The sequence below is a fragment of the Hemiscyllium ocellatum genome, assembly GCF_020745735.1.
Source record: "Hemiscyllium ocellatum isolate sHemOce1 chromosome 15 unlocalized genomic scaffold, sHemOce1.pat.X.cur. SUPER_15_unloc_2, whole genome shotgun sequence".
Lineage (NCBI taxonomy): Eukaryota > Metazoa > Chordata > Chondrichthyes > Orectolobiformes > Hemiscylliidae > Hemiscyllium > Hemiscyllium ocellatum.
In genome coordinates, this window is record NW_026867456.1 from 429,943 (window position 1) to 437,442 (window position 7,500).

Here is a 7,500-nt window from a genome sequence, read left to right on the forward strand (position 1 = left end):
AGGAAGGACCGGACTATGTACCATAGCGGCCAACGACTCCCAGAGCCGGTAGCGCGGCGTCTGCTCTCAGCCTAAGAGGCTTTTGGGAGTGCTCAGGCAAGGGTCAGCCTGCACCCTTGCTGGCAGCACCCAGGGGGAACCAGGACGCTTGCGTCTCCCGCCTTCATTTTCGACACAAGCGCCTGAGGAGGGACACCACCCCTCCCCTTGTGTCAAGAGACCTCCGCACTGGCCTCTGACTGATTCTTAGAACGGACGGAAAGAGTCGGGCAAGCCTGTCAAAGATTTGAGCGTATGTCAAAAGCTTTAGACTTCCGCGAACCCTCCGGCTTGCACTGAGACACGAGGTCGATGTGCTAAGCACCCCGGGGCCCCTTTCGCCTGCAGGTCCCGAGCCGCCAACATGTTCTTAGTATCGTGTTCCCCAAACCTGGGTGACGGGCACCACAGGGCGGCAGAGCCATCGCACTTGCCGGGTGGCAGAGGAAGGACCGGACTATGTACCATAGCGGCCAACCACTCCCAGAGCCGGTCGTGCGGGGCTCGAGGTCTGCTCTCAACGTCACATGCTTCTGTGAGTGCTCAGGCAAGGGTCAGACCACATCCTTCCTGGCAGCACCCAAAGCAACCAGGCCGCTCGTGTCTCTCGCCTTCATTTTCGACACAAGCGCCTGAGGAGGGACGCCACCCCTCCCCTTGCGTCAAGAGACCTCCGGACCGGCCTCTGACTGATTCTTAGAACGGACGGAAAGAGTCGGGCAAGCCTGTCAAAGATTTGAGCGTATGTCAAAAGCTTTAGACTTCCGCGAACTCTCTGGCTTGCACTGAGACCCGAGGTCGATGTGCTCAGCACCACGGGGCCCCTTACGCCTGCAGGTCCCGAGCCGCCAACATGTTCTTAGTATCGTGTTCCCCAAACCTGGGTGACGGGCACCACAGGGCGACAGAGCCATCGCACTTGCCGGGTGGCAGAGGAAGGACCGGACTATGTACAATAGCGGCCAACGACTCCCAGAGCCGGTTGTGCGGGGCTCGAGGTCTGCTCTCAACATCACATGCTTTTGGATGTGCTCAGGCAAGGGTCAGACCACATCCTTCCTGGCAGCACCCAAAGCAACCAGGCCGCTCGCGTCTCTCGCCTTCATTTTTCGACACAAGCGCCTGAGGAGGGACGCCACCCCTCCCCTTTGCGTCAAGAGACCACCCCACCGGCCTCTGACTGATTCTTAGAACGGACGGAAAGAGTCGGGCAAGCCTGTCAAAGCTTTGAGCGAATGTCAAAAGCTTTAGACTTCCGCGAACTCTCCGGCTTGCACTGAGACGCGAGGTCGATGTGCTAAGCACCTCGGGGCCCCTTTCGCCTGCAGGTCCCGAGCCGCCAACATGTTCTTCGTATCGTGTTCTCCAATCCTGGGTGACGGGCACCGCAGGGAGGCAGAGCCATCGCACTTGCCGGGTGGCAGAGGAAGGACCGGACTATGTACAATAGCGGCCAACGACTCCCAGAGCCGGTAGTGCGGCGTCTGCTCTCAGCCTAAGAGGCTTCTGGGAGTGCTCAGGCAAGGGTCAGCCTGCACCCTTGCTGGCAGCACCCAGGGGAACCAGGACGCTTGCATCTCTCGCCTTCATTTTCGACACAAGCGCCTGAGGAGGGACGCCACCCCTCCCCTTGCGTCAAGAGACCTCCCCACCGGCCTCTGACTGATTCTTAGAACGGACGGAAAGAGTCGGGCAAGCCTGTCAAAGCTTTGAGCGAATGTCAAAAGCTTTAGACTTCCGCGAACTCTCCGGCTTGCACTGAGACGCGAGGTCGATGTGCTAAGCACCACGGGGCCCCTTTCGCCTGCAGGTCCCGAGCCGCCAACATGTTCTTAGTATCGTGTTCTCCAAACCTGGGTGACGGGCACCGCAGGGAGGCAGAGCCATCGCACTTGCCGGGTGGCAGAGGAAGGACCGGACTATGTACAATAGCGGCCAACGACTCCCAGAGCCGGTAGTGCGGCGTCTGCTCTCAGCCTAAGAGGCTTCTGGGAGTGCTCAGGCAAGGGTCAGCCTGCACCCTTGCTGGCAGCACCCAGGGGAACCAGGACGCTTGCATCTCTCGCCTTCATTTTCGACACAAACGCCTGAGGAGGGAAGCCAACCCTCCGTGTGTCAAGAGACCGTCCCCGCCCCGGCCTCCGACTGATTCTTAGAACGGACGGAAAGAGTCAGGCAAGCCTGTTAAGACTTCCGCGAACTCTCCGGCTTGCACTGAGACGCGAGGTCGATGTGCTCAGCACCACGGGGCCCTTTCGCCTGCAGGTCCCGAGCCGCCAACATGTTCTAAGTATCGTGTTCTCCAAACCTGGGTGACGGGCACCGCAGGGAGGCAGAGCCATCGCACTTGCCGGGTGGCAGAGGAAGGACCGGACTATGTACAATAGCGGCCAACGACTCCCAGAGCCGGTAGTGCGGCGCCTGCTCTCAGCCTAAGAGGCTTTTGGGAGTGCTCAGGCAAGGGTCAGCCTGCACCCTTGCTGGCAGCACCCAGGGGAACCAGGACGCTTGCATCTCTCGCCTTCATTTTCGACACAAACGCCTGAGGAGGGAAGCCAACCCTCCGTGTGTCAAGAGACCGTCCCCGCCCGGCCTCCGACTGATTCTTAGAACGGACGGAAAGAGTCAGGCAAGCCTGTTAAGACTTCCGCGAACTCTCCGGCTTGCACTGAGACGCGAGGTCGATGTGCTCAGCACCACGGGGCCCCCTTCGCCAGCAGGTCCCGAGCCGCCAACATGTTCTAAGTATCGTGTTCCCCAAACCTGGGTGACGAGCACCGCTGGGAGGCAGAGCCATCGCACTTGCCGGGTGGCAGAGGAAGGACCGGACTATGTACAATAGCGGCCAACGACTCCCAGAGCCGGTAGTGCGGCGCCTGCTCTCAGCTTAAGAGGCTTTTGGGAGTGCTCAGGCAAGGGTCAGCCTGCACCCTTGCTGGCAGCACCCAGGGGAACCAGGACGCTTGCATCTCTCGCCTTCATTTTCGACACAAACGCCTGAGGAGGGAAGCCAACCCTCCGTGTGTCAAGAGACCGTCCCCGCCCCGGCCTCCGACTGATTCTTAGAACGGACGGAAAGAGTCAGGCAAGCCTGTCAAAGATTTGAGCAGATGTCAAAATCTTTTAAGACTTCCGCGAACTCTCCGGCTTGCACTGAGACCCGAGGTCGATGTGCTCAGCACCACGGGGCCCCTTTCGCCTGCAGGTCCCGAGCCGCCAACATGTTCTAAGTATCGTGTTCCCCAAACCTGGGTGACGAGCACCGCAGGGCGGCAGAGCCATCGCACTTGCCGGGTGGCAGAGGAAGGACCGGACTATGTACAATAGCGGCCAACCACTCCCAGAGCCGGTAGTGCGGCGTGCGAGGTCTGCTCTCAGCGGAAGAGGGTTTTGGGAATGCTCAGGCAAGGGCCAGCCTGCACCCTTCCTGGCCGCTCCCACGGGAACCAGGCTACTTGCAATCCTTTCCCCCAATAGCAAGTGCCTTTTGGAGGGACGGCCGGAGTCAACGTGGGGTTTGCCCGCCCTCCAAAGTGTCAAGAGACCGCCGCACAGGCCTCTGACTGATTCTTAGAACAGGCAGCAAGAGTTGGGTAAGTCTGTCGAAAATTTGACAAAGTGTCAAAAATTAGACTTCCGAGAGCTCTTGGGCATGCACACAGGCCTGTCATTCAAGTGCTCTGCCCGCGGAACCGTTTTTCGGATGCCTTTCAAAGTGGTCCCGCGCCGCCATTTTGTTCTAAAAATCGTGTTCCCAGAAATCTCCGGGTACCCCGCCAACCTCACAGTGTCACAATGTCAAGTGGCACTGAATGGGTCTGAATTTCAAATTCGACTGCTTCGCTCTGGAACTCGAACCCGGCAAAACCGTTTGGATTTTTCCCGGTCCAGACTTCCGCGGCAGACAAAGTTAAAGTTTTCGGGCTGCAGACTCAAAACGACATCTGGCCAACCGCCGGGCTCAATTCGCCCAGTTCCTCCGGCACTTCGGAACTCATGTTCGGCATGAGTTTTTGAATCTTTCCCGATGCTTCGGCATTTTCCTCCGCTGACACTTAGAATATTTTTCACACTTGGCCGAAAATTTTTCTAAGTTTTTCTGGTTACTGATTTCTTCTTTTCGGGCATTTTTCTAAGTTTTCTTGGTTACTCATTTCTCATTTTCAAACATTTTTCTAAGTTTTTCTGGTTACTGATTTCTTCTTTTTGGGCATTTTTCTAAGTTTTCTTGGTTACTCATTTCTCATTTTCAAACATTTTTCTAAGTTTTTCTGGTTACTCATTTCTCATTTTCAAACATTTTTCTAAGTTTTTCTGGTTACTGATTTCTTCTTTTTGGGCATTTTTCTAAGTTTTCTTGGTTACTCATTTCTCATTTTCAAACATTTTTCTAAGTTTTTCTGGTTACTGATTTCTTCTTTTTGGGCATTTTTCTAAGTTTTCTTGGTTACTCATTTCTCATTTTCAAACATTTTTCTAAGTTGTTCTGGTTACTCATTTCTCATTTTCAAACATTTTTCTAAGTTTTTCTGGTTACTGATTTCTTCTTTTTGGGCATTTTTCTAAGTTTTCTTGGTTACTCATTTCTCATTTTCAAACATTTTTCTAAGTTTTTCTGGTTACTGATTTCTTCTTTTTGGGCATTTTTCTAAGTTTTCTTGGTTACTCATTTCTCATTTTCAAACATTTTTCTAAGTTTTTCTGGTTACTCATTTCTCATTTTCAAACATTTTTCTAAGTTTTTCTGGTTACTGATTTCTTCTTTTGGGCATTTTTCTAAGTTTTCTTGGTTACTCATTTCTCATTTTCAAACATTTTTCTAAGTTTTTCTGGTTACTGATTTCTTCTTTTTGGGCATTTTTCTAAGTTTTCTTGGTTACTCATTTCTCATTTTCAAACATTTTTCTAAGTTTTTCTGGTTACTCATTTCTGCTTTTTGGGCATTTTACTAAGTTTTGCTGGTTACTGAGTTCACACTTTTAAACATTTTCGGGCATTTTTCTACGTTTTTCATGTTACTCATTTAGCACTTTCAGGCACTTTCCTATGCTTTCCTGCTTACTGATTTCACACTTTTAAGCATCTTCGGGCATGTTCCCTAAGTTTTGCAGTTCATTCGTTTGGGACAGTCAGGCAACTTTCCTAAGCTTTCCTGGTAACCGAATTCACATTGTTGAGAACTTTGGAACCCTTCCCTAAGCTGTGCTGGTTACTCACTTTACCTCTTCAGACACTTGCCCCCGTTGTGACAGAGACCACTTCCCGACTCGGGAAATGCACCAAATTCGGCCTGAACTCAGAGGGCAGTCCCCCCTCGAAGGCGTGGAAGTCGGCAGAATCGCCGGGTCAAATCCGGCTGAGCTACCCGGCTTGGAAGCCTCAAAGTCGGTATGAGCTGTCAGGTTCACTCCCATCCCCGTTTGGACCACTTCCCGACTCGGGAAATTCACCAAATTCGGCCTGAACTCAGAGGACAGTCCCCCCTCGAAGGCGTGACAGTCGGCAGAACCGCCGGATCAAATCCGGCTGAGCTACCCGGCCCCGAAGCCTCAAAGTCGGTAAGAGCTGTCAGGTTCTCTCCCATCCCCGTTTGGACCACTTCCCGACTCGGGAAATTCACCAAATTCGGCCTGAACTTATACAACAGTCCCCCCTCGAAGGCGTGACAGTCGGCAGAACCGCCGGATCAAATCCGGTTGAGCTACCCGGCTTGGAAGCCCCAAAGTCGGTAAGAGCTGTCAGGTTCACTCCCATCCCCGTTTGGACCACTTCCCGACTCGGGAAATTCACCAAATTCGGCCTGAACTTATACAACAGTCCCCCCTCGAAGGCGTGACAGTCGCTAGAACCGCCGGATCAAATCCGGTTGAGCTACCCGGCTTGGAAGCCCCAAAGTCGGTAAGAGCTGTCAGGTTCACTCCCATCCCCGTTTGGACCACTTCCCGACTTAGGAAATTCACCAAATTCGGCCTGAACTTAGAGGAGAGTCCCCGCTCGAAGGCGTGGAAGTCGGCAGAATCGCCGGGTCAAATCCGACTGAGCTACCCGGCCCCGAAGCCTCAAAGTCGGTAAGAGCTGTCAGGTTCACTCCCATCCCCGTTTGGACCACTTCCCGACTCGGGAAATTCACCAAATTCGGCCTGAACTTAGACAACAGTCCCCCCTCGAAGCCGTGGCAGTCGCTAGAACCGCCGGATCAAATCCGGTTGAGCTACCCGGCTTGGAAGCCCCAAAGTCGGTATGAGCTGTCAGGTTCACTCCCATCCCCGTTTGGACCACTTCCCGACTTAGGAAAATCACCAAATTCGGCCTGAACTCAGAGGGCAGGCCCCCCTCGAAGGCCAGGCATTCGGCAGAACCGCCGGGTCAAATCCGACTGTGCTACCCGGCCCCAAAGCCTCAAAGTTGGTATGAGCAGTTAGGTTCACTCCCATCCCCGTTTGGACCACTTCCCGACTTAGGAAATTCACCAAATTCGGCCTGAACTTAGAGGAGAGTCCCCGCTCGAAGGCGTGGAAGTCGGCAGAATCGCCGGGTCAAATCCGACTGAGCTACCCGGCCCCGAAGCCTCAATGTCGGTAAGAGCTGTCAGGTTCACTCCCATCCCCGTTTGGACCACTTCCCGACTCGGGAAATTCACCAAATTCGGCCTGAACTTAGACAACAGTCCCCCCTCGAAGCCGTGGCAGTCGCTAGAACCGCCGGATCAAATCCGGTTGAGCTACCCGGCTTGGAAGCCCCAAAGTCGGTATGAGCTGTCAGGTTCACTCCCATCCCCGTTTGGACCACTTCCCGACTTAGGAAATTCACCAAATTCGGCCTGAACTCAGAGGGCAGGCCCCCCTCGAAGGCCAGGCATTCGGCAGAACCGCCGGGTCAAATCCGACTGTGCTACCCGCCCCAAAGCCTCAAAGTTGGTATGAGCAGTTAGGTTCACTCCCAAACCCGTTTGGACCACTTCCCGACTTAGGAAATTCACCAAATTCGGCCTGAACTTAGACAACAGTCCCCCCTCGAAGGCGTGACAGTCGGTAGAACCGCCGGGTCAAATCCGGCTGAGCTACCCGATTTGGAAGCCTTCAACACAAAACCCATCCGGCAATGCCACTCAAAAAGGGCCCAAATTCAGAAACACCCCCTTCAATAGGTACCACTTCCTCGGAGACACTACCGGGACACGCTCCCTCGGCGAAAATTAAGCCCCCACCACTAACTGAAGCCAACCGCAGCCCCAACTTCAACGGAGAAATCAGTAACCAATTCAAAAATGCACTTGGTTACTGATTTGTACTGCTTCAAAAATATTCTAAGTGTCGCTGGTTACTGATTTGTACTGCTTCAAAAATATTCTAAGTGTCAGTGGTTACTGATTTGTACTGCTCCAAAAATATTCTAAGTGTCAGTGGTTACTGATTTGTACTGCTTCAAAAATATTCTAAGTGTCAGTGGTTACTGATTTGT